The sequence below is a fragment of the Solanum lycopersicum genome, chromosome 7 (genome assembly GCF_036512215.1).
Source record: "Solanum lycopersicum chromosome 7, SLM_r2.1".
In the NCBI taxonomy this organism is placed as follows: Eukaryota; Viridiplantae; Streptophyta; class Magnoliopsida; order Solanales; family Solanaceae; genus Solanum; species Solanum lycopersicum.
In genome coordinates, this window is record NC_090806.1 from 43,337,912 (window position 1) to 43,344,504 (window position 6,593).

General features: G+C 30.3%; 1 long non-coding RNA gene across 1 annotated transcript; it reads left to right on the forward strand.

Moving 5' to 3' along the window:
• Positions 1-456: 456 nt before the first annotated feature.
• Positions 457-5,269, forward strand: LOC109120752 (uncharacterized). The gene is made up of 3 exons (XR_002028165.3): positions 457-1,392; positions 2,148-2,306; positions 3,399-5,269. It is a non-coding gene; the product is annotated as an uncharacterized lncRNA (long non-coding RNA).
• Positions 5,270-6,593: the final 1,324 nt, after the last annotated feature.

A 6,593-nucleotide genomic window follows, 5' to 3' on the forward strand; every position in this document is an offset into this window, starting at 1 on the left:
GCACAAGTACCCCTTCAACCTATGCCCGAAATCTCAAAGACACACTTATACTATACTAAGGTCCTATTACCCCCCCGAACTTATTTTATAAGTAATTTTCTCCCCCTTTTTAGCCTACGTGGCACTAGTTTGAAAAAAAAGTCAATCATCGTTGGGCCCACAAGATAGTGCCACGTAGGTCCAAAAGGGGTAAAAAATTATTAATAAAATAAGTTTAGGGGGGTAATAGGACCTTAGTATAACATAAGTGTATCTCTGAGATTTCGGGCATAGGTTGAGGGGATATTTAGGCATTATCTCATTAATTTATAAATAAGTCTAAGAGATAAACTTCAATTTCTCAACTATTTTTTTAAAGAAAAAGGAGGACGTGCCTTAAGATAATAAAACTTTATTGTACAGTTTATATACAAATCTTGATTATCTCAAATATAGATGGCAGCCCCTTAATGCTTGTGTCTTGCCAGGTTCATCTCTATCTCTTTATTCCATCTATTTCTTCTATTTTATATGACATATTTTTCTTTAAGTTATTTATGCTTATTGTATAGAGTATTCTTCTTTAAGTTACTTATGCTGATAGTATCAAAGTAAATTTTATAGATGATCAAATAACTGAAACTTCTTTTCAGTATATTCTCTTTAAGATACAACAAATCAAAATATTTACGAAAAAAAAATTATTTTCATTAAAAGTCAAATAACTATATTCCCTGCTAAATAAGGAAAACTCAACTCAAAGGGGTCGTGAATTCATAACATGTGCTTCGCCTTTGAACTTTTGTTCATTTGATCAATGAATATGTCGAAGGAAATTACAATGGAGCATCACCTATTTATGTTCAACAATTAAAATGAACATGTTAGAATTAAAACACTGAACGTGTCAAGCAAATTCCTTTATTCTAAATTGTTTAATTCAGAATTAATCAAATCTCTCCAGTAGATTGGATCTCTACAATGTATTTTATTGATTAATATTTTTAAAATGTCTTCCTAATTAAAATTGATTTGACTAAAATTGATGTAAGTTCCCACCAAGACATTTTAATGATATATTTCTTCACAAAGAATAAATATCAAAGTGGTGAGGAAGGGATTTGATGCTAACTGTGTTTGTTCAAATATTTGATCAAATAATATAATAATATTAATGTTACGAATATAATTTTCTTTACTATTTTAACAATTTAATTTAATTTTTTGTGTTTTGGGAATAATTTGTAGATTTGATGGGAAAGCATTTTTGGAAAAATTTAAAGGAAAGAAAATAATGTATATTGGGGATTCTTTGAGTCTAAACATTTATGAATACCGTTTGTGCTTGCTTCATGCTGCTGTCCCAGAAGCAAAATTCAATCAAGTAAAGAAAATGTCATTGTTACATTTGTGGTAAGCTTCTTTTTTTTTTTCTTTTTTTTTTAAATGTGCAATACATTATTTATGGATTTCTATTACTAAGAGATTGCCATATATACAACTCTTTAGCACAGTCCTTTATCAAAACACTACTCTTATGTAGCAATTCAAAATACGTACAAAAGACTTATAAAACAAATTTATTATGAATGTTCTTTTAGTTAACTAGTTTTCAGTTTGTTTGTTTTGTGTATATTTTTTTTGACAACGTAATTATATAGCCTCTAAATATGTAAAAAAAAATTAATTTGAATCCTCGTATTCCAAATCAAGCAATTGAAACAAATTAAAAAAATTATATGTTTTACATTATTGCCTCTAGATTTGTGAGTATGTGTTTTATTGAAATAAAAACCTAAAGTGTTTTTTTCTTTTCTTAAATTTACTGGATTATGGAGTTGAAATAGTGTTATTTCATTCGAACCTTTTAGTAGACAGAAGTTGAAAAAATTGGACACGTGTTGAAACTAGATTCAACTAAAGATGGACAAATTTGGAAGAATTTTGACATATTGATATTCGATACTTGGCTTTGGTATACAAGAAGACCACCTGGACAACAGTATGTTCATTATTATTTTATTTTCAATTTACTCTCCGTCTGATCAAAGAAGTGAAGATAATACCCGGATGTTTCAATAATTTCATGACCATGAACTAGTAATGCATCATATATATCTTTTATTTTTAATAAAATGAATTTTACAATGTGCAAATATTGATTGTAGGTGAGATTTTGTTGAATATAATGGCCAAATATTAAAAGATATAAATTGGATTGAAGCTTTCCGGACTGGGCTAAAAACATGGGCCAGATGGGTTGAAACAGATGTTGATACAACAAAAACCAAAGTTTTCTTTCAAGGAACATCTCTAGCCCATTACAAGTAAGAACTTTTCATTCATATAATTTTATTTTTATTTTGAGCTATAATATTTCTTTTTCATTTTTTGTTATAAATCTCTTTTCAAGAATAACATTGAAATAAAAACTGGAGATAGAATATATTTTATACAATAGTATATATCCTTCCTAATGACTTTCTTGATTTAAGAGAACATAATAACTTTATTTTCGTGGTTTTTACTAATCTTAAATTGCTGAGTTTATTTGTTGCCTGAACAAAATAAATGAACTTAAATGATGTAGTTGTTATGAATATAACTAAGATAGGAGGACTTATGTAGTAATATGTCAAATTACATGTGAGACCCTACGAAAATGTCTACGTATAAAATAGTAAAATAATCTTTTAGGACCATGCTATGAAGTTGTCTCATTACTTCTTAGTTGCTTAGATTAATTTTGAAACCTCCCTCCCTTGGCTCTTTTAATTTCTTGTTCTTCTCTTGGAAGATCTGTTAATAATTTGTCGTTATTATAATAACAAACTGTTAGGTTGCGGAGCCTGATTAATATTTGATGTACTGTCATATTTTAGGTTGTAATATTTATTCTCTGTAACCAAAAATACTCTGATTTATTAATATATATACCCCACAAGTTTACTCACGGAGTGCTACCATGAAATATTGGTTTCTCTCTCTAGATCTCTCATCTCTTTCTCTTGAAAGTTCTTGTATTCTTCATTCATCAAGTGTGTGTGGATTCAATCCTAACACAAACTCTTATAATTTTATGTGTAATTCCAATTTCCCATTTCAACATATGAGGACATTACCGTAGTTTTTTGATGGTTGAAGAATGAAAAAATCTTACATCTGTGGTTAATAAGACATGTGGTATACTTATTAAGGCTTAGGCGAAACTAACTCTTTTTAACTAGTACTTTTTGGTGAGTCTGATGTTGGGCCCCTAAATTAAATTATCCACGCTCTAGATATGTCTAATATTGAGTGTAAGATGGGGTGAAAAAAGAATGAAAAAGTAATTGTGATGGACATCTTCTGTGACAAATATATGTTCTCTTCCTCAAATCTTTATTGCAATTAGTTGTTTTTGTTTTGTACATGGACAGTGGATCATAATGGGGTGAACCAACAATAAACAGTTGCTTGAATGAAACAACTCCAATCAATGGATCAATATAGCCAAGTGGTTTACCAATTGCTCTGGACATAGTGACATAAGTATTAAAGAACATGTCAAAGCCAATAATAAATTTACTTGGCATAACAAAAGCTATCACAACTAAGAAAAGATGGACATCCTAGCATATATAACGGCAGACATGGCTTGGATTGTATTGGTGCATTGGTGTTGTTCCTGATACTTGGAATTAAATTCTTTATCCTCTACTTTAAGAAAAAAAATGATTTATCATTTTGTTAACATATAGTGGAATAAATAAATATATGCAATTTTTCTTAACGTAAGTATGATGATGAGTTGGGAGCATAGGAGATGACTATGGTTCCATTTTTATTGTTACTAAAAATACACATCTCTCTTCTAAGTGTGAAAGGATATATAAAAAATTAGAGTTATTCTTATTTATTAGTGTCAACATAACATATCTATTGTCTCCTCCTTTATTCAGGTTTGACATAGAAAACTACCCAAACGATGTTTCAACATAAACTTTTAGTCACCCACATGGCTTGCTTACAACTAACTAAATAATTAACCCTAAATGTCAACAAATCAAAATGAAAATTCATATCACTCAATGATTAATTAACCATTAAAAAGTGTACACATAGGACATGTTTTATATCCATTGGCTTGACGTAAACTTTTCCCTACTTACTCTATAAACGAAAATTTCCTCTTTTGTTTGGAAATCTAATAAAATAAACAACCTCAACCAAGTTAACTTTCCTTAAAGGAGAAGTGTGCGAGCTAAATCTATTATTAATAACGGTAATCCAGACCTAAGAAGGGCCAGACATAAATCACAAAGAGTAATTTTGCTTAGGAGAAAGGGTGAAGACTAAAGCTAAAACAACTATATTTCGCTATAAAAGTGTAATTTGATTAAATCAAACTTTTAGAGTCGAAATAATGAAGAACCTTTAGTTAAATGTAAATTAATTTCATGTGTTCATTCATCATATAATTAACAATTTGTACCCCCCATTCATGTACTAATTTCCTATTGGTTTTTAATGTCAAAAAAGATACCATGACAAGTTGTCTAGCTCATGCATGTATTTAAATAACCTTTCCATTTTTATCCACATTATTCTTTCATCTCATTTTCTCAATTAGCATAAACTTCAATGCTTCTTATGTATTTATATTTCCCATTTAATTAATTAAGCATCTGAAAATGGTAATTAAAATAAACTTGTCCATAAGAAACCAAAACAGCTATCATATTAATTAGTCCTTAATTACAAGTAATAGGAACCAACTTGTCATGTAATTACCTCTGCCACAATTTTTGCCCTTCCGATGAACACTCTATGTTGAGCGTGAAGGGGTAAATTTTTTGATGACACTAGAAAATTCCAAATTGTTGTAATATTGTGCCTCTCTTTTCAAATCTGGTTTTGCTTAGAAAGAGATATTTTACTAATAAAAAAATGGCTAAGGGTGTGAATAGTACTTTAGTATATACTCATGGTGCAATGTTTATATTGAGTTTTATATTTGTTTTTGAAGCCATGTTGACAGTATTTTCAAGGTTTTATTCAGATGCAATTTCCAAGAAATTAGTTTATATAGAAAGAAATACAGCAAGAATAATATCAAATCAAGAGGAAGCACAAATAAATTTCAAGCAATTGCAACTTGTTCGAAGGAAGTTGGGTGATTGACGATAATGTTATCAATCCTTTATATAACACAACTACTTGTCCATTTATTTAGAAGATATTTGTTTGTACCAATCGACATGATCGTTAATATGTTAAATATAAATGACAACCTAATGCTTGCAATTTACCAAGGTACGTAAAATTTATGCTTCCCTAAGAATGTTGGAGATTTACGACACGTAATATAATTTTCTGATGAATGGTGTTCAATTGATTAACTCAATTATTTTATCTGCCATTCTTGCTTGTTCTCATCTAACTTACCTAGTCAAACGATATACATTTAATTTATCTCTATTTTATACATGTTGGAAATAGTTTTAATTTGTTTAATCTCCAAATATACGTCATGACAGTCGATATATAACACTATTATGAATTCATATGTGAATATTGATCGAATTCACCTGTTTATTTTTTATTTGGTATATATATAGATTAATTTTAATTTTTTTTTATAGGTTTGATGGTAGAGAATTGTTGAGGAAATACAAGGGGGAGCAAATAATGTTTATTGGGGACACTAAGTAAATAATTTTGAATCATTTTTATGGTTGCTCTATGTTTCAGGTAACCTGGAATGAGCTACAAGACCAAATTAACCAACCAAAGTGTTACTGTAATTTTTGAGGCAAGTAAAGTTTTCATTTGTTTTAATTAACAAAAAAATATGTTATAGGCTATTTTAGGTTAAAAAAATTATATTTGTGAAAAAAACTTGTCTTTAAGAGTGAGAAAGTCGATTAAAAGGCTAATTCATAACCGACTCTTGTTGCCTAGTAGAGGGGGCGTTCAACGACTTGACGGTAAGAAGAGGGAGCTTGTTTGGTACTGTAACGACCTGATTTTTGTCGTTACAGAAAATCCAATGGAAAAAAATTGGGTCCAGAAAATATTTTCATAGTAAATTGAGATTTTCTAGTCCAGATTTGGACGAAATTGGAGTCATTGATGCCTAGGGAAATATGGTAACAAATGAGCGATATATTAATGAGCTTTATTACATGAGTGGATAGGTAAGACGTTAAGGAACCGTATGACTTTACGGAATTGAATTCGGGCAAGTAGAACTCCCGAAACCGATCTTAGCGTTAAGGGAATTTTCTGAGTATCGTCGGTGAGAGGTGTGTTGTGAAATGGGGGTATCGGAATTATTAAAATTTCTCACTGTTTCGTGCAAGCTGCTTCGGCACTTTGGCCGGGCCTCTATAGCGGGGTGAGGGTCGTTGTGGCGGGCCATACACGAATAAAGTCGTAAACAAACCCCTAAATGACTTTATTTTGCACTTTTCAATTTTTAGAACTAAGGAACGAACCCCAGAAGACTGTTGAAAGTTTTTTTACCATTCCTGAAGCTAATGTAAGCATTTTACTCCCCCGAATCCGTGTCTTGATTCGTAGAGCTTAGTTTCTTCGGTAATTATCGACGGGGAGGGTTAGGATCTTGGAGT